General features: G+C 35.7%; 1 long non-coding RNA gene across 2 annotated transcripts in view; it reads left to right on the top strand.

The window, feature by feature from the left end:
* The first annotated feature begins 8,571 nt into the window (after positions 1–8,571).
* LOC140637535 (uncharacterized) overlaps positions 8,572–19,578 on the top strand; it is a 63,663-nt gene continuing 52,656 nt past the window's right edge. The window contains exons 1-2 of one of the 2 annotated variants that reach the window (XR_012034629.1): positions 8,572–8,745; positions 18,608–18,719. This is a non-coding gene — a long non-coding RNA (uncharacterized lncRNA). The remainder of the gene's footprint in view (positions 8,746–18,607; positions 18,720–19,578) is intronic. The other variant, XR_012034630.1, reaches the window with a different exon arrangement.

The raw sequence follows: 19,578 nt of genomic DNA on the forward strand, positions 1-19,578 counted from the left end.
AGAAAAACCAGACTAGTTTAGTTGAGTGTGAACAAAGTACTTCATGGAATTAAAGAAAAGAAAAGAAGGAAGAACACTGTTAAGCAAAATATCAGATCAGGTCAGAGGCCATTTCTTTAGCCACACACCAAGGGCTTCCAAGATTAAATGAAGGTGGGGAGATTATAAAATAATATGAGTATCTGCTACTTAATATTTATGGTTTGCTACATATAATCATGCTTGAATAAGTTAGCCACATATGCAATTCATGTTTTATAGTATGTATTTAATCAATTCTACAATTCCCTTTTTTACCTTTTTTTCTTCTGGATTAATGAATCTTTTGTCATTCTTATGGATAGAAAACTGAGCAAGATGGACCCCAGTTTTTGGTGTCCCAAATGGGAAAAGACATATTTTAGGAAATACACCACAGCATTGTTGACTCATACTAAACAACTGGAAATAGACCATACCAATAAAAACAATGCGTCAATAATTTACGGCCACCTATGCAGACACTAAAGGTTTAAGGTATAGGGTATAAAATAAAATATAAAGGTATAAGGTAGACCTGACTATTTAGATGTACAAAGAGTACAACTGAATAAAATCAACCTGTATATTAAAAAAGATGCAATTTTTCTTAAAAAAAAATCTATTTGGCTTTCTAGATATGAGAAAGTATGCAAAAAAAGAACCACACCAAAAAAAACAAAAACAAAAACAAATCGAATAATTTTCTTTTTCTGCATATTTTCCCCACATTTTAGTTGTGTACAATGTTACTGCTTATGTTCTTCCCACAAAAACATGTTATTTCTGACATTTAAAATCTATTTAAAAAATAAAATTAATGGAGTATCCAAAATGAGCAGAATCTATCTGAAGAAGCTCCTAAAGGATGTTGTGCACCCGTGATCATGTGATTATCCCCATCGCCTGTGCTATGTCCCACACTCTGTAAAGATAAGCCAAGGGGAGCGTGAGATGCAAGTAAGAGAGTAGCCAGCTTGGAGGCGTTAGGCTGATAGATGAAGTTGGACAAGGCAGAGAAGGGTCAGGAAAGTGGGGAAGAGCTCTGAGAGGACACAACTTTTTAAACAGGGGATTAGTCGGACTAGAGCTCACCAAGCAGAGAAGGTTGGCAAACACATTCCAGCCTGATTAAATAGTACTAAAAAGAGCATGGAGGTGTGAAACTTCATCATGTGTTCAGAGAACAGTGAACAATATCACTGTATAATAGGGTGGGTGGGGAAACAGGGTGAAAAACAAGACAGGAAAAGCAGAGTAGATGAGGATCAGACTGTAAATGTGTGAAAGGGTCCCAGGTGCCATGTTACAGACTGGGAAAGTTTTAAAGCAAGACAGGCACTAGCAGACTTATATTTTTGAAGGTTATGCTATTGGCAAGCAGGAAAAAGAATGAGACCAGGGGACTGTTCCTAGATTTTAAAACGTTTTTATTTCAAGATGAGAAGGCCTTTTTGGAGGAGATGTTCAGTAAAAGATGGAGGCAATATGTCCCAGGCTTGGATGGAAATGTTTTTAAACATATGTTTTATCATTAATATCATGGAGCATATGCTCGAATCCTATATACAGCATATTCTTGGCTTATCACCAAAAATTATTTATTAAGCACCCACCTGCATATCAAATTATAGCAGAGTCTAAATCCCCTGCAAATGTCAAATATACGTTTTAATTTGTGTGCTGCATAATACGCGTAAAGCAGTATAACTCTTTTCTGACCCTCTCCAACATTTTCTTTTTAAGAGTTTTTTTATACAATTCATTTCAATAAAAATTCATATTGTGGAGGCAGGGGGGCAGGAAAGATGTATAGAAAATAAAGAATACATTTACCAGCTTGAGGAAAGTTACAGTGAGGAAGGGGAAAAAAAACCAAAACCTTACATAAGTGAAATCGTTGGTTCCCGAGGCAACATTTAGGCCTGAGTGTGACGGTGAAGTGATGAAGTGCACGCTGTGAAAGCCCTAAAGGGATTCATGCTTAGGAAAGGATCACCATGAGGTAGTTAGTTAGGGAAGGAGGTGAGGTTTGTGTGTGTGTGTGTGTGTGTGTGTGTGTGTGTGTGTGTGTTTAATACTTTCACTGATAAAATACATCTAAAAGTGCTAACAATTTTAAAAAGCAGACAATACAGAAGAGCCTTTCAATTACCATCCAGATTTGCAGTTCAAAGTGACCTCGATTTGTTAAACTTTAGCATTGAATACTTGGTGTTAATTCAGAAATAGAAAAAATGTTTTTGAACCCTATGTGGCATTTAAAAATGTAATTACTCTCTTATATTTAAAACACAGCAGAATTTCAATTAGGTTGCTTTCAGTTCAGTTATATTTTTCATTTATCAACATGCCTTAAGATGATTTTTCAAATGATCTTTTCTTACAATCATGGTGGAATGAGAGCCAGAATGGTGGCAGAGATGAAGCACACAACATGGTAGACAAATGCCTTCTCTGTAATCATACGATTTTGCTTTTTGACACATCTACTCTTTCACCTACTTTATGGAGTATCTCTCACTCTGTTGACCTAGTATTTATGATTAATGTATGATATTATACGTATGTTTAAGAAGTACACCGGTACGGTCCTAAAATACACCTGTGCCTACAAGGTTCCTGCAGGTTAATGTCTTCTGCTAGGCAAAATGCCCTCATTTGCATTGACTTTCAATGAGCTCCTGCAGGCAAACACCTGAAGCCAGTCATCTGCGGATACCTGCCCACAGGCATAGGTGTGCTATCAGAGAGCCTCTACACTCTTAGGTCAATAGTGTTTACCTTCACAGGCTGTATGTAACTCAAAGTCTGGCCCATTGAGCCAACAGACAGTGACTGCACATCCTTGTGGAAACTGATGTGCCTTTGGAATGGGTGGTGAGGGCATGGCCAGTGATAGAAATCAACTGCATGATAGAAAAGGTGCTTGGTCTCTAAAGAAAAGTAGTAATTAACAGAGTAAGAAGGAGTTATAAATATGGAAGAAATGAGATAAAGGTGAAATGAAAGCTGTTGTTGTGTCAATGATACAGGGAATTGAGAGGAGATCAGTAACTCGTTTGTTTTACGGAGACATACTTTATCGTTGTCTTTCAGTAATAGATTGAAGGGCTATTTTGCATCATTTTTCTCCATAAACATATTATGAAAATTATATTGGACAAGTCACAAAAATTATTTAGACATACTTTTATTCTGCAAGCACTTTTGGAATATTTACTATGTGGTGAGCTCAGGAAAATAAGCTACAAATAAGACGCAAAAATAAACCTATTAGAAAGACATGAAGAGCAAAATAAGTTAACCACAGTATAATGTGACTGGCCTCTATAAGACCTATATATATTCAATATTTTATATATTATATAGAGTGTTATATATAAAATATTGTATATAGAATATATACATAGGCTATATATATAGTAGAATTATTGGGTTTTCTGGTAGTTCATTGGGGGAAGCGATTAGTTGTCAGCTCCTTTTCCTGCCAGTTTATATATGATATAGGGTCCATAAATTTAGTCTTTGAACCTCCCTAGGTAATCTCTATCAATCTTTTGGCTTTTAAGGGTAATCGATACACTGATGAATCCCGACCTCCAAATACATGTATCCAACTATCTACGTGACATTTCCACATTTAGGCCTAGTACGCACCTCAAGGCTATCATGGCTAAAGTGTAACTCTCTCTATAGGACATCTCTACACACAACCTGCTCCTACTCTAGTTGAACACATTCACCCAATCATTCAGGACAGAAATGTCTCTTTGGCTCCTATCTTCTCCTTACATGCCATACCCAATATATCAGCAAGTACTGTAACCTCTAACTTTTAAATTTATCCTGAATTTGATTAGTTTCCATAACTAAGCCTCTATCATCTTTCATACTTCAATAATCTCCCAGCTGGTCTCCTGGCTTCCATTTCTGACCCTTTAATCTATTCCCAACTTGGCAGCCAACTGACCTTTCTAAATCTTAAAACAGATCGTATCATTTCCTGTCTCAACATTTCCAATGGCTTCCAGGCACATAAAGTATAAACTCAATGCCATGATCTCACAATGTACTATTTCATCTGGCTTCTGCCTCACTCTACGAGCTCCTCTCTCACTCCTGTCCTCCTCACCACTTCTGCTTTTAGTACTTTTGTCTTTTTTGTGCTAACTTAGCAGCTTTACTTTTGCTGTGACTCAGTCTATCATTCCACTTGGAAGTTTTCTGAACCAGTCTTTCCTGACACTTACCTAGGGTAACTCACTCATACTCTCTACCCTGTAGTACCTTTCTTCATGGAACACAATCTTGCCTTTAAAATTATATATTTATTTGTATCGTCTCTTCCAAAGACAATAAGCTTCATGTAGGTAAAAACTTGTTTCTTATTTTCATTGCTGTTTCCCTAAGTTGAGAAATGTGCTGGAACATAGTGACTACCCAACAGAAGTTTCTGGAGTGCATGAATGAAAGAAATTGAGTTTGAACATACAAGATGAATAAAAATACTGCCCAGGTAAAGGACATTCTAGAAATATATGCTGAGTAAAAGCCTGGAGGTATAAACACCATGGGATATTCACAAATGGCTAACAGTTCTCTGTGGGTAAAGCATTTCTTAAATCATAATAAAGATTGAGATGATTGCGTAAATGCCATTCGCACACAGACTTTGAACCAAATAAAAAGAAGCAAATGAAAAGAATTAACTGTAACCCTTCATAATGCTCTTCATTATTCCTGCAATCTGTAAAATAAATAATAAAGGACAAGGAAACTGATTCCCTCAAACCATTAATGAAGTATACTCTTTTTTTTTTGAGTGTTCATAATTTGTCTCTAAATGTCATTGACAGATTCACGATGCATATGTAAAGGTGGAACTAAAATCCCTGGGTGTGACAGGTAATCCTGGTGCCAACAAATACCAGCTTGGCCAGGGACACTCATATTTAAGACTCGTCACATTCTGTGGCTTAGTCTCTTCATCTCTCTGGCTGCATGGAGCCTTACTTCAAACAGAGCCGCCTGATGCTGTCCTGTTATGTGCCAGGTGAATCTGTCTGCTGCTGGCAAATTCCAGACTGTGGAGAGCTGTACTGCTGCGTGCTTGCATTTCACTGTCCACCCAGGTGGGGTTTGCTTCAGAGCAACTCCTCTGGCTTCGGTATCCAATACTAATAATACTTTATTAGTGGCATAATAAACAAGATACAGAGTGCAGAGTGCCCAGTTGGTCACAACTTGTGAATAATTTCATTCTCTTCCTTGGTTTCATATATGGCATCTGAATGCATTTGAGACAGCAGTTTGGAAATGGAAGACAATGTTTATCACAAGACTTGTTGCTTGATAATTACCTGGCCACGATTTTTTGGTTACGTTTAGAGCAACCCTTCCAAAGGGCTAATGTGATTATGTGGAGTCCTATGTACCAAGTTCACAGTTTAATGAGGTTAGAATTAATGTGCCAGCCTCACTCCGAAGGAAGACATGCCTCTTAGAAGAGTCTGATATTTAGAAAATTCTTAATTTTGAGAACTGTAAACACTGCCGGAGCAGACAACTTACTTTTCTCAGGTTCACTCTATTTCTAGAATCTAGCCTTGTCTTGACGTTTTTAATGAACGTTTCAGTCAACTAGTTCATCTCAGTTTTTCCCATTAAACAGTCTGCTCATTGAGGGTAGGGCCTCTGCCTAAAACTAAACTTAGACAATCACTACACTATTCAATGTATCTCTCCAACGATGAGGAAAATGTTCTATGAATCCTGTGCGGTCCCACACGGTAGCCACAAGATTGTTTGGCTCGTGAGGACATGAAATGCAGTGAAGAACTACATTTTTAATTTCTGAGAATGTTATTTTATAAATAAATATCCCAAAATGACTAGTGGTTAATGTATTAGACAGCACAGATCTACAGTTTTCAGAATAACGGGACCTTTTTTATCTTGTAGTATGCGATATACGCATTTTAAGTGGTCAGTAAACCCTTTTATTATTTGAAACACAACACACATAAAACAGGATTGAGACCTTTTAGAATTGGTTGTGCCTATTTATGGGCAAGACACCTGGAAAAGATTTTTTTAATTTTCCCAAAGGTTTTGCTCGAATTTCCTGTTAACAAAAATACTCCTCGGTATCCACAAGAACCTACTGAAATGGAAATCATACATTTTTTTAGTACCAAATACAGTCATTAATAAAATCATTAAACTGTCCAAACTCCTAAGTTATAAAGCATTTGAGCCAAACAACATATGCCTAATACCTTTTTCCCTTCATTGCCTGTATGAAGAGGATGACAAGGACTGTCTATAATTTTTCCTTCTTGACAAAAAGAGAAAATTCTCACGTGAATGGTGATATGTCCTTCCTTTCTTCTACTAACCTGTTCATCGTAAGATGAAGAGAATGGGGGAAGGGATGTTTTCTAACCCTACTCCAATTTCAAATTGTGAATGAAGACAGTGTGTTTATGAAGTCGTCGGACACGTTCTCACAGTCTCTACTGCAGCTGTACAAACTGCCCCCCTCACCCATTGACAAGTTCATTTTAAACAAAAGTTATGACCTGTTCTCCCTGAGTCCTTTGCTGTAAAATCCCAGCCTGCCTTCTACTTTCACCCTGGGTCATGTAGAATTTTTATTGGAAAAGCTAAGTAAAACCTAAAGTCTCCATGAACTGCTGTGAATGTCTGCCACTTTGTGTAAAGAACTAACCAAGGTTTCCTGGGACTACTCTGGAACACTTAGTTGTTTCACGTCTGTCACTAGGGCTCCTTCGGGGAATTTCACCTTTATGGAGTAAAGATAAGGAATGTATAAAGTAAGTGTAGAAAAGAGGTAACAGAATATTTTCTGGATTTATGCTTCACCAGATATTAAGTAGTTGCACAGCATACCTGGAGCATGTGACAGTCATCACCACCCTTTATAAACAAGTGTTAATCAGGATTCAATTTTTATTTCATTTCACGAGGCATGAAATGTCTGCGTTGACTTCCAAATACAGTTGATTTTAATTTTTTTCTTAAAAATATTTTGCTAAATGTTTCATTTATACCCCATACAGTTTTATGCAACAATTACTGTGAAACAGTAATATTTGGAATAATTTGGGACAATTAAACAAAGCGTTCTCCATATATCATCCTGGTTCTTTGCCAAACATATGATTTCCACTAACACCTCAATGTGTGTGAGTCCCCAAACTCTAGCCCTGACTTTTCCACTAAGTTCTAGTCCAACATTTCATTGGACTGTGAATCCCTTGAAGATAGAACCATCTCCATTCACCGTTCATTTTTAAGGCCCCAGTAGAACGCTCAGGGTCAGGGATCAGTGTGCACAATATCATGACTGAATTTTTAACTGCCTTCTGGAAAGTGATAACTAAAACCATCACCTTCCTACACCAAATTGCTTCCCTTCCATTTTAATTTCTGTTAGTGTACCACTTTCTTCCAGTCACCTGTGTGAGCAATCTTGAAGTCATCTTCAATTTGATGATTATCTTCCTTCCCTTTGCCAGACACATGTCAAATAGTGACACTCTAACAAAACTGACTCATTGCTCTCATTTATCTTATCTCATTCCCACTGCCACTCTATTTTAAGGCTTCATTAATGCTGTGGACTGAATTGCGTCCCCCGCCACCCCACCCCACCCAGACCCAAATGTGTATGTTGAAGCCCTAATCCAAATGGGATGGTATTTGGAGATAGGGCTTGTAAGGAGATTAAATGGGGTCATAAGTATGGGCCCTGATCAAAGAAGGGACACCAGAACTGCTGCCCCTTCCTGTCTCCCAGCCTCCCTCCCTCCCTCCCTCCCTCTCCAATCATCTCTCAGAGTAAAAAGAAGAGGTTATGTGAGCATGCAGCAAGAGGACAGTCACCTGCAAACCAGGAAGAGGGTTCTGACCAGAAAGTTACCATATTAGCACTCAAATCTCAGACTTCCAGCCTCCAGAATTGTGGGAAGACAAATGTCTATTCTTTAAGCCATTCTTCTCTGGTATTTTGATATGGCAGCCAGGGCTAGGACAATCGCTTTCTGCCTGGAATATTATATCAACATTTCTACTGGGATTATAACTAAGCTTCTTAATATCAATCTATTTAGGATTCTGCGATCAGAACTTACAAGAAACAGCACCAACTCTGTCATTTTCTGCTCAAATGTATCTAGTATCTTCTCACGTTTATACAATATAGTAATAATAGCAAATAAATCATTGGTTATTACCCACCAGGCACCAAGTGTTCTACCTCCATTTTTGCATTTGATATTTATCGTTATATTAAGTGTGTGATATCTTTAATCCTCAAGTTGCAGAGACACTAAGTAATTTGCACGATATCACAAAAAGAACTAATAACAAAAATGGTATAATATCAGGCTTTCCCTAACCCAAAGGCTGCAATTTAAAACTATATTATATAGCTTTCCTTGACTTGGCATGCAAGGGAAGTGAAAATTCAATAGAAGGCTATTGTGACGTTCCAGATGAGATGGGTGTCATGGATAGTTGGCAAGACAGTAAACATTTATGAACAGAATCCAAAGACATATCACAGGCAAAAATCAACTAGATCTGAGGATACATTCCAAGTCATGGAGTAAAATAGGGTCTACAACAATCTTGATGAAAACCTCAGCATCATGAGAAGCTACAAATTGATGTTTCACTGATTCCTACCACATGCATTGGGTAATATATTACCTTTTAAAATTATGAAACATCACATTTCATAATTGAAGTCCTCTTTTAAGATTCACCTTGATTGTGACATTGTTTTCCTAATGATTTGCTTTCACTTTACCCTTTACTTGGTATAACTAAGCACTGATCACCTTTGGTTTCATTTAGTTAGTACTGTGATATTTAGAAGATTTCTTTACCTATTTATACATTCAGAATCTTGTTCCTGTACTTTCTATTGATTCTTACTCAATCTCTGCTTTATGACTAGTGCTCAATGACTATTAGGAATCAAAGGATATGGTAAAAATCTTTGGTTTTATCCTTAGTAAAAATGTACGACTTGAGAAATAATAGATTTGCTAGTAAGTTATTGAAAGAAATACTTTAATATTTTTCAATCAAAATTATTAACTCATTCTTATATAAATGAATGCTATTAGGACTTGTATTTTTTATTTTTTGTATAATCCTACAAGTATCCTACTGCTAACATGTTTAATGATATCCTCCCCAATTTTTCAAAGAAAATTTATTATCTAACTGCAACTAAAATTATCACAAATGGTGAAATATCATTGGTGTTATTGGTGAAATATCATTGAAATTAAGAGACCATAAACACACCTTAAGGGTATTATCACTCACGATTGGTATGTCTGTCAGGAATTATAAACAGTCACATAGAAGAGAATCCAGGCCAGAGGCCATTTTTTATTACTTTGTCCAGAAATTATTTATTTTAAACATTTTTATGTAACTAAGACTTCAAGTATTATAGTATCGTGCAGCACAAATATTGCCAAAGGAATATGGAAAATTACTTTGATCAAAAAGTCAAAATAAAAAAGCAATTTCTTCCAGGAACACTTAGGAACAATTCTTAGTTCAGAGTATCTGCTTGCCTTGCAAGAAAAATACTTTTCTCCAATGAATTCTTTTATTGATAAAACTCAAAACTGATAAATTTTCAACTGGACAGGAGAAAAATAGCCACTTTTCTTTTCAATTGCTATTACTTCTAGCCACTGAAACTCATACCAGATATGAGTGCCTCATATAACCACCAAAGGATATCTGTCTAAAGTTGTGTTCTAGAAAATATCAATACTGACTGTAAAACTCATTACTTATATTCAGAACATTAAGGTGTTATACATGGATATGATTACTGAGAATACTTTTCTAAAGCCAGAAAAAATAGTCCCTACCTCTCATTGATGCTAATATTGCTATAGCTACTTAGAAGAAATGTAAGCCTCATTAAACATTCTAATACTGTTAAAAGCTTAAAACAAATCTAAAAGCTGAAAACAAAGAGTAAGCCTAACATAGAATTTCAAAACAAGAAGAAAATAAACTTAAAGAGCTGGAAGAAAAAAAAAAAAAAGAACACAATACTAGAGACCACGGATCCATTTCTACTCATCAGAGCAGAAATAATATGTATGTTCCCATTAAGGCTGGAGTTATAACTGTCTTGCATGCTACTCTGTCTCCAGCTCTGGCACAGAGCCTAAAACATCATGGATTTAAATATAAATATAAATGTTTGCTAATTGAATGAATAAAACAAACGAGATGTTTTTAGACTTTTTTTTTTTCTACAACATTGTTAGGCTCACAGTAAAATTGGGAGAATGGTACAAAGATATCACATATACTTTTGCCCTCACACACACATAGACTTTCCCATTATCAACATCCCCCACCAAAGTGATACATCTGTTACAATTCACAAACTTGACACTGTTTATTACTCAAACTCCATAGTTTATATTAGAGTTCATCCTTGGTGTTGTACATTCTATGATTTTGGATAAATTTATAATGGAATGCATCTACCATTATAGTATCATAGAGAATATTTTCAATATCCTATAAATCCCACGTTCTGTTTATTCATCCTTTTCTCCCCACTAATTCCGGACAACTAGTGATCTTTTTACCATCTCTATAGTTAACCTTTTATAGACTGTCATATAAAAGAATCATACAGTATTTATATTTTCAGATTTGTTTCTGTCACTTAGTAATATGCATTTAATTTCACTACATGTCTTTTATGACTTGATAGCTCATTTATTTTTGGCATGGAAAGAGGTCCAATGTATGAATGTAACACCATTTACCCATTCACCTTCTGAAGGACAGCTTGATTGCTTTCAAGTTTTAGCAATCGTGAGTAAAGGTGCTATAAACATCCATGTGCAGGTTTTTGTAGGGAAGTTTTTATGTTTTCAACTCATTTGGATAAATACCAAGGAGTCTGATTGCTGGATTGCTGGATCATACGATAAATGCACATTTACTTTTGTAAGAAAACACCACACTGTCTTCTATGGTGACTGTCCTATTTCCCATCCCTACCAGAAATGAATGAGTTTCTGTTAAACATTTTCACCAGCATTTGGGTGTTGTCAGTGTTCTGGATCTGACCATTCTCATCGGTGTATAATGGTAGCTAACTGTTTTAATTTGCATTTGTCTGCTGATATATGATATAGAGCATCTTTCATATGATTATTTGCCATCTGTATTTCTTGTTTGGTGATATGTCAGTTCAGGTATTCGGACCATTTTTTTTTTTAATTGGCGTGTTTGTTTTCTTGATGGGCTTTAAGAGTTCTTTGTATACTTTGAATAACAGTCCTTTATCAGATGTGTCTTTTGCAAATATTTTCTCCCTGTATGTGATTTGTCTTTCCATTCTCTTGACAGTGTCTTTCCCAGAGAAGAAATTTTTAATTTCAATGAAGCTTATCAATTTTTTTCTTTCGTGGATAGTATCCTTAGTATTGTATCTAAAAAGTCATTTAGATATTCTATGTTATCTTCAGCAATTTTTATAGTTTTGTGCTTTGCATTTAGGACTGATTCCCTTTGAGTTGCTTTCTATAATACAAGTAAGTTGCCTGCCTAGATTTCTTTTTTACATGTAGATGTCCAGTTTTTCCAGTATTCGTTGAAAAGATTATCTTTCCTCCATTGTAAATGCCTTTTTGCTCCTTTGTTAAGGATGAGTTAATACATGTACACGTGGGTCTATTTCTGGGCTGTCTATCCTCTTTCACTGATCCTGTTTGTCTATTCTTTTGCCAGTACCACGCTGTCTTCATTACTGCTGATTTACACTACATCTTGATGTCAGTGGTATGTCTTTCAACTTTGTTTCTCGCCAATATTTTTTTAAAATATTTTATTTATTTATTCATGACAGACACACAGAGAGAGGCAGAGACATAGGCACAGGGAGAAGCAGGCTCCATGCAGGGAGCCTGATGTGGGACTTGATCCCGGGTCTCCAGGATCACACCCTGGGCTGAAGGCAGGCACTAAGCCACTAGTCACCCAGGGATCCCTCTCAATATTTTGTTGCTATTCTGAGTCTTTTCCCCCCTCAGACAGATTTTAGAATCAGTCTGTCAATATCTTCAAAGTCATTTGAGGGGGATTACATTGGACCTATAGAACAAATTGGGAAGAACCAACATTTTGACAACCTTGAGTATGCCTGTCTATGAATATGAAATTTCTCTCCATTTATTTAGTTCTTCATTTCAGCTGTAGGCTTATGCTTTTCTCATATAGATCGTGTACATACCTTGTTGGATTTATACTTAAATATTTTACTTTTGGAGATTACTAATATAAATACTGTGATTTTAATGTCAAATTTCACTTGTTTATTGCTCGTATATAGGAAAGAGATTGATTTTAATGTATTAACCTTGTATCCTGCAACCTTTCTATAATTGCTTTAGTCCCAGGAGGGTTGTTTATATGTGTGTATATTTATTAATTCTTTGGAGTGTCTATGTAAACAATTATGTCACATGTGAACAAATTCAGTTCTATTTCCTCCTTCCTAATTAGTATATTTTTAAATTTCCTTCTTTCTTATTGCTTTCAGGTAGGACTTCAAATACAAAGTTGAAAAGCAGTGGTAAGAGGGGACATCTTTCTTTGTTATTGATCTTTGGGGGAAAACTAGTAGTTTCTCATTAAGTATGGTGTTAAATGTAGATTTTTTTAATGAAGATATTTTTTATCAAGTGGAGGAATTTCCCTTTTATTACTAATTTTTTGAGAATATTTTTTATCATGAATGTGTGTTGAATTTTTTCAAATGCTTTTTCTGCATCTATTTTTATGATTATGTGATTTTTCTTATTTAGCTTATTGATTGGGGGATTACATTGATTGACTTTCAAATGTCAAACTAACCTTGCCCATGTGGATTACATCTTATTTGACTATGGTGTATAATTCCTTTATATATTGTTGGATTCAATTTACTTATTTTTTGTTAGGGATATCTCATGTATATTCATGAGAGATATTGGGCTGTAGTTTTTCTTGTAACATCTTTGTCTGGTTTTGGTAATAAGGTGATAGTGGACTTAGAAAATGAGAGGGGATCTCCGGGTGGCTCAGCAGTTTGGCACATGCCTTTGGCCCAAGGCATGATCCTGGAGTCCCAGGATCGAGTTCCACATCTGGTTCCCTGCATGGAGCCTGCTTCTCCCTCTGCCTGTGTTTCTGCCTCTCTCTCTCTCTCTCTGTGTGTGTGTCTCATGAGTAAATAAATAAAAATATTTTAAAAAATGAATTAGAAAACACTCCTTCAGCATGTATGTTCTGAAAGAGATTTTAGATAATTGGTATAAAATCTTCCTTTAATATTTGATAGGATTTTTCAGTGTTCCCATCTGGGTCTTGTGCTTTCTATTTTGGAAGGTGGTTAATTATTGACTCAACTTATTTAATAGATATAAGTCTATTCAGCTTGTCTTTTTCTCCTTGTGCTTCAGCAGATTGTCTTTCAAGTAAATGGTCCATTTCAGATAGGTTATCAAATCTGTGGGTATAGAATTGTTCATATTATTCCTTTAGGGATCTGTAGTGATGTCTTTTTCATTTCTAATATTAATAATTTGTGTCCTTTCTCCACCTCTCCTTTTTTTAAGTTAGGCTAAACACATCAATTTTATTGATCTTTTAAAAGAACCAGCTTTTAATTTCATTTATTTTTTTTCTATTGATTTCCTGTTTTCAATTTCATTGATTTATGTTCAGATCTTTATTTCTTTTCTTTTGCTTACTTGGATTTAAATTGAATTTAATGCTTCAGATTTTGATTTTTGTTCTTTTTCTAGTTTGCTAAGGTTGAAGATTAGAGTTTAATGGATCTAGTTTTTTTTTTTCTTTTTTAAAAAAATAAATACATTTAATGCTATAAATTTCCCCTTAAGCGCTGCTTTTGCTGCATCTCACAAATTTTGGTAAGTTGTGTTTTCACTTTCATTGTGTTGAACTTTTCTCAAAATCTCTTCTTCAGTCATGTGTCATTTAGGAGTATATTGTTTAAACACCATGTATTTAGGGATTTTCCAGGTGTCTTTCTGTTGTTGATTCCTATTTTAAATCCATTGTGATATTAGAGCAGTCTCTGCACAACTTCTGTTTTATTAAATTTGTTTAAATCTGCTTTACAGCCTACAATGTGGTTGGTCTATTTTGGTGAATGCTTCCCATGAGCTTCATAAGAAAGTGTACTGTCTTATTGTTGGATGAAGTATTCCATATATATCCATCACATTTTGTTGATTGATGATGTGGTTGAGTTAAACTATGTCCTCCCTGATTCTCTGCTGTGTGGATCTATCAATTTCTGAGAGGAGTGTTGAAGGCTCCAAATGAAAATAGATCCATCTAGCTCTCCTTTCAGTTCTATCAGGTTTTGCCTCATGTATTTGATGTTCTCTTATTAGGCACATACACGTTAAGGATCAGCATGTCTTTTGGGGGGAACTGACCCCTTTATCATTGTGTAGTACCCCTCTTTATCCGAGATAACTTTCCTTGGTTCGGAGTCTGCTCTGTCTGAAATTAATATAGGTATTCCTGCTTTCTTTTGATTAGTATATCATCGTCTATCTTTCTCATCTACTTAGTTTTAATCTTTATCTATCTGTGTACTTTGAAAAGGGATTCCTGTAGACAATGGACACTTGGACCTGTTTTTGAGTCACTCTATCAGTCTGTCTTTTAATCAGTGCACTTAAAAACTGATATTCAAAATGAGTACTGATATAGTTGGATCAATACATATTATACTTGTTACTATTCTATTTATTACTCTTTTTCTTTGTACCTCTTTTTGTCTTACACTCTTTTTCTTCTATGGTTGTAATTGAGAATTTATATGATTCTATTTTTTGGATGTCTTACCATATCAGTTATACTTTCTTTTTCATCGTTTTTAGTGATTGCCCTACAGTTTGTAAAATACATTTACACTCATCCAAGTCTACTGTCTTTTTTTTTTTAATTTATTCATGAGAGATACACAGAGAGAGACAAAGACATAGCCAGAGGGAGAAGCAAGCAGGCTCCCTGTGCAGAGCCTATTGTAGAACTAGATCCCAGGAACCTAGGATCATGACTTGAGCCTAATGCAAACACTCAACCACTATGTCACCCAGGCTTCCCCCAAGTCCACTTTCAAGTAACACTACCATTTCACAAGTAGTGCACTTTAAACAACAAAATAATCCTACCTGCTCTTTCTAGTCCCTTGTCTACTTGGTTTAATTTCATTTATATGTAAGCATACATAATCTATTTCTGTTACCATTATTTTTAATATACTGTTATCTGTTAGATTAAAATATGAAAGAAAGTTTTTATTTTAACTACTTGTTTTTTTTTTTCAGTGTTCTTCCTTTGTTTATGTAGATCTGAATTTCTAATGTAACTTATTTTTCTTCTTTCTAAAGAACTTCTTTTAACTTTTTTTTTTTTTTTTTTTTTTTTGCAAGGCAAGTCTATCAGTAACAAATTCTATCCATTTCTGTTTGTCTGAGAAGGTTTTTCTTTTTCACTTTTCAGGGAGAATTTCACAGGGTAAGAATTCTAGGTTGGTGTTTACCTATTTTTTCCCCTCAACACTTTAAATCTTCCTGCTATTTGCTTGCATGTTTTCTGAGAAGTCAGATATAATTCTTATACTTCCTCTTTCATAAGTGAGGTGTTTTTGTCCTCTGGCTTATTTCATATTTTTTTAATCTTTCATTTTCTGTAATTTGAAAACAATACACCTAGGTGTAGTTTTTGTCTGTTTGCTTGTTTTGGCATTTATCCTGCTTGTTGTTCTCTTAGCTTCCTGGATCTGTGGTTTGGAGTCTGACATGAATCTGGAAAAATTCTTGGTTGTTATTATTTCAAATATTTCTCTTGTCTCTCTCTTTTTTTTCTTCTAGTTCCCAATTGCATATATGTTAAATCTTTTGTAGTTATGCCAGTTTCTATGGATATTTTTTCAGTCTTTGTTCTCTTTGCTTTGCAGTTTTGGAGGTTTCTATTAAAATATCCTCTAGCTCAGAGATTCTTTCCTCGGCTGAGCCCAGTCTACTAATAAGCCCATCAAAGGCATTTTTCAATTTTACTGCAGTATTCTTGATCTCTAGCATTTCTTTTGTGTTCTTTCATAAGATTCTCACCTCTGTACTTAAATTGCCCACTTGATCTTGCATGCTGTCCACTTATCCATCAGCATCCTTAACATATTACTCCTAGTATTTTTAAATTTCTGGCCTGATAATTGCAACATTTATGTCATATCCATGACTGATGCTTGCTCTGTCTCTTCAAATTGTGAGGTTTTTTATTTTTGCATTTTTTATTTTGCATTTTGGTGTGCCTTGTAATTTTGTTCTGAGAGTCAGACATGATATGCTGAGCAGAAGAAACTGCTCTAAGTAGGGCTTTAGTAATGTGGTGGTGAAGTGTGGGGAATGGAGAAGCGGTCTAAAGTCTTATGAGTAATGAACCTTTGTCTCTGGACTTTGAACTCTACAAATATTTCTCAGAACCTGCCCACCCCGCCAGGAGGGATAGGATGACCAGAGTGGCCTATAGTTAGGTATGTATCTTCCCTCACGTGGAAAGTTAGAGTGGGCAAGAGTTGAGTATTCCCTTTCCCTAAGGCCAGTTATGCTCTAATAAAACCCAATATGTTAAGTTCAGGTTAACTACTGTCTCTCAAAGACAGTCTTTGCTAAGAAAAACTGAGTGCTCCTGCACATTCAAAATGTTTCCTTTTTCCTACCTTTGCTAGATGTGTAAGGGAATTTCTCTGACATTTACTGTGAGAACCTAGTCAAGCTCCCGTAAGTAAAACTCACAAAAGTGTCCCAGTCCACCCTAATGAGTGGGTCCCGTTGGAGTTTTCAACTCAGACTAATCCACATCTAGCTTTCAGCAATTCATCGATTTGAGTTCAGGTTTTCCTCCCTTAGCACTGACTATCATGGAGGTTTCTGTTCCTGTATGTTGTGAATCTCTCTATCTATCTGCCTCTCTACCAAATTTTGGAGCAGTGATTTGGCCTGTGACTTCATTTCTCTAATGAATCTAAAAAGTAGATTTTTCAATTTGTTCAGCTTTTTACTTATTTTTAGGATGTGGTGATGACTTCCATACTTATTTCATGCAGAAGCAGAAACCAGAAGAGATGTTTTTTAAAGGAGAGGGATGGGGCAACTGAGTGGCTCAGTCAGTTGAACGCTCAACTCTTGGTTTTGGCTCGGGTTGTGATTTCTGGACTTTGGCATCAAGCCCCGAGTTGGGCTCTGTGCTCTGTGTGGAGTCTGCTTCAGATTCTCTCACCTTCCTGCTCTCTTTCTCAATCTCAAATAAATAAATAAAAATCTTAAAAATAAAAAAAAAAAGGAGAGAGAGAGAGAGAGAGCATGCTATAATCGAATAAGTTTCACAAACTGCCTCCACTTCCAGTTGGAGATTAACAATGCTGATCAGCATGCTGCAATCAATCTCTGAGAAGTCTACAAGTCTACGCTAAATAATAGCAACAATGATAAAGAAGACATTTGTTCAATGTAGCCATCTTCTTTGCCCATATTGCTTTCAGGCCTTGATTCATCTGGTTCCCCACACATTCTCCCCCAAGTGATTTTCTTTGTCCTTCCCTCTTATATGCCATGTCCAGGTCTTGGCTCTTAAATTAAATCTTCACTTTCTACACCATCATAACTGTTAATTATTCTAAGATTAGGGAAATAACATTCTTTGGGGATGAATCTATCACATGAATTTGTGCTAAAACATGAATAATTATGCATTATCACTTAGTATTCATAAGAATTATATGGTTTAGATCTATCATTCTCTCAAAGATAGGAGCCTGAGATTCCCAGTCTACGGTTCACTCAGAATAACACATCTAACAAGAAAATAAAGTCAATATATATTGAGTGCTTATACCTTGACATTTTTTAATAATGCTTTAGATAAGACCACATTTAATCCACATATCAATCCTGTGATATAGTACATTAATTTCCTCTTGCTACATAACAAATTACCACAAATTTTAGTGGCTTAAAACAATATTCATTTATTATCTCACCGTCCTGAAGATCAGAAGTGCTGGATGGTTCAACTAGATCTCTGCTCACTGTTTCACAGGGCCAGAATCAAGGGTTGGCTCTTCTCTACAGGCTCTGGGGGAAGAATTCACTTCCAAGCTCATTTGGGTTTGACAAATTTTGTTCTCGTGCCTGTACAACTGAGGTTCCCCTTTTCCACTGGGTATCAGCTGTGACCAGTCTCAGCTCCTAAAGGTCGATATTCCCTGGCATATGGCTTTCTCCAACTTTAAAATGAGCAATGGTACATCAAATCCCCTTCATGTATAGACTCTCTGATTTCCTCTTCTGCCACCAGCTGAAGAGCACTCTCTGCTTTTATAAGGTCTCATGTGATTAAATTAGGCCTACCAAAATAGTCTCCCTTTTGCCATATAATTTAGCACAATGACAAGAATAATATCTCATTGTATTTATAGGTTCCGCCCACACTTCAAGGAGAGGAGATTTCATAAGGATGTGAGTTTTCAGGGATCACTTTTAGAATTCTGCTCAGCACAGATAAGTTCTGCTATTGTGGCCACTCTTCAGGTGAGGAAACTAAGGCACAGGGGAAAGTCAGAACTTGCTTCTTTATTTAATCATGATTTGATTTCTGTATTTAAGTCCTACTTCTAAAAATATTGATTTATATTCCCTTCTACATACAAGCTTCTGTAGGTCATTTTCAGAATTTCTGGAGCACATGTCAGAGTGAACAGATTATTACACAGCTAAATGTGTTGTTTTCCACCTTAACACCTCTCTGTTTGCAACACCAAGAGATAGTATCAACTCTCAGCCATCTTGTTTGTCCAATTGGACTATAAACATTCATGACCTCCTTTCTTCTTTGCTTCCAGAGTCTCTGAACTACTTTTAAAAGAGACGTGTCTTATTACTATGTCTGTCTCTGCTGTATCTATTTTATGCAGGGATAATTCTGTGAAGAATGAATAATTCCTTTTTCAATACACCTGGTTTTTGTTTGTTTGATTGTTTGTTTGAAACATCTTTTATGTTCTGAATATTTAAACAAGGTTTGGTATAAAAAGGTAATAAGAAAAACTGAACTATATCCTGCAAGCTAGATTATAGAGATCACTGTGTATATCTCAGATTAGCACAATCTTGATCTCCTAGAATTTACTTTTGCCAATAACGCTTCCAATTTCTTTTTAAAAGTATCAATAACTTAAAAAGTCAATAAAATATATATTGTAGTTTACCAGATAAATACCACCCAGGCTTAATGTAGAATGCAGTTAAAACAACAAGCATAGCACAATCTTAATTGAAAGAAATTAATGCTGATTAATGTGATACATGAACATATATCATGTGTCAGTTCTGTGTTTATTCTTTACATATATTCAAACTTTGAACCTGGTCTAACTGACTTTGGGATACT

Source organism: Canis lupus, chromosome 8, assembly GCF_048164855.1.
Source record: "Canis lupus baileyi chromosome 8, mCanLup2.hap1, whole genome shotgun sequence".
Taxonomy (NCBI): domain Eukaryota; kingdom Metazoa; phylum Chordata; class Mammalia; order Carnivora; family Canidae; genus Canis; species Canis lupus.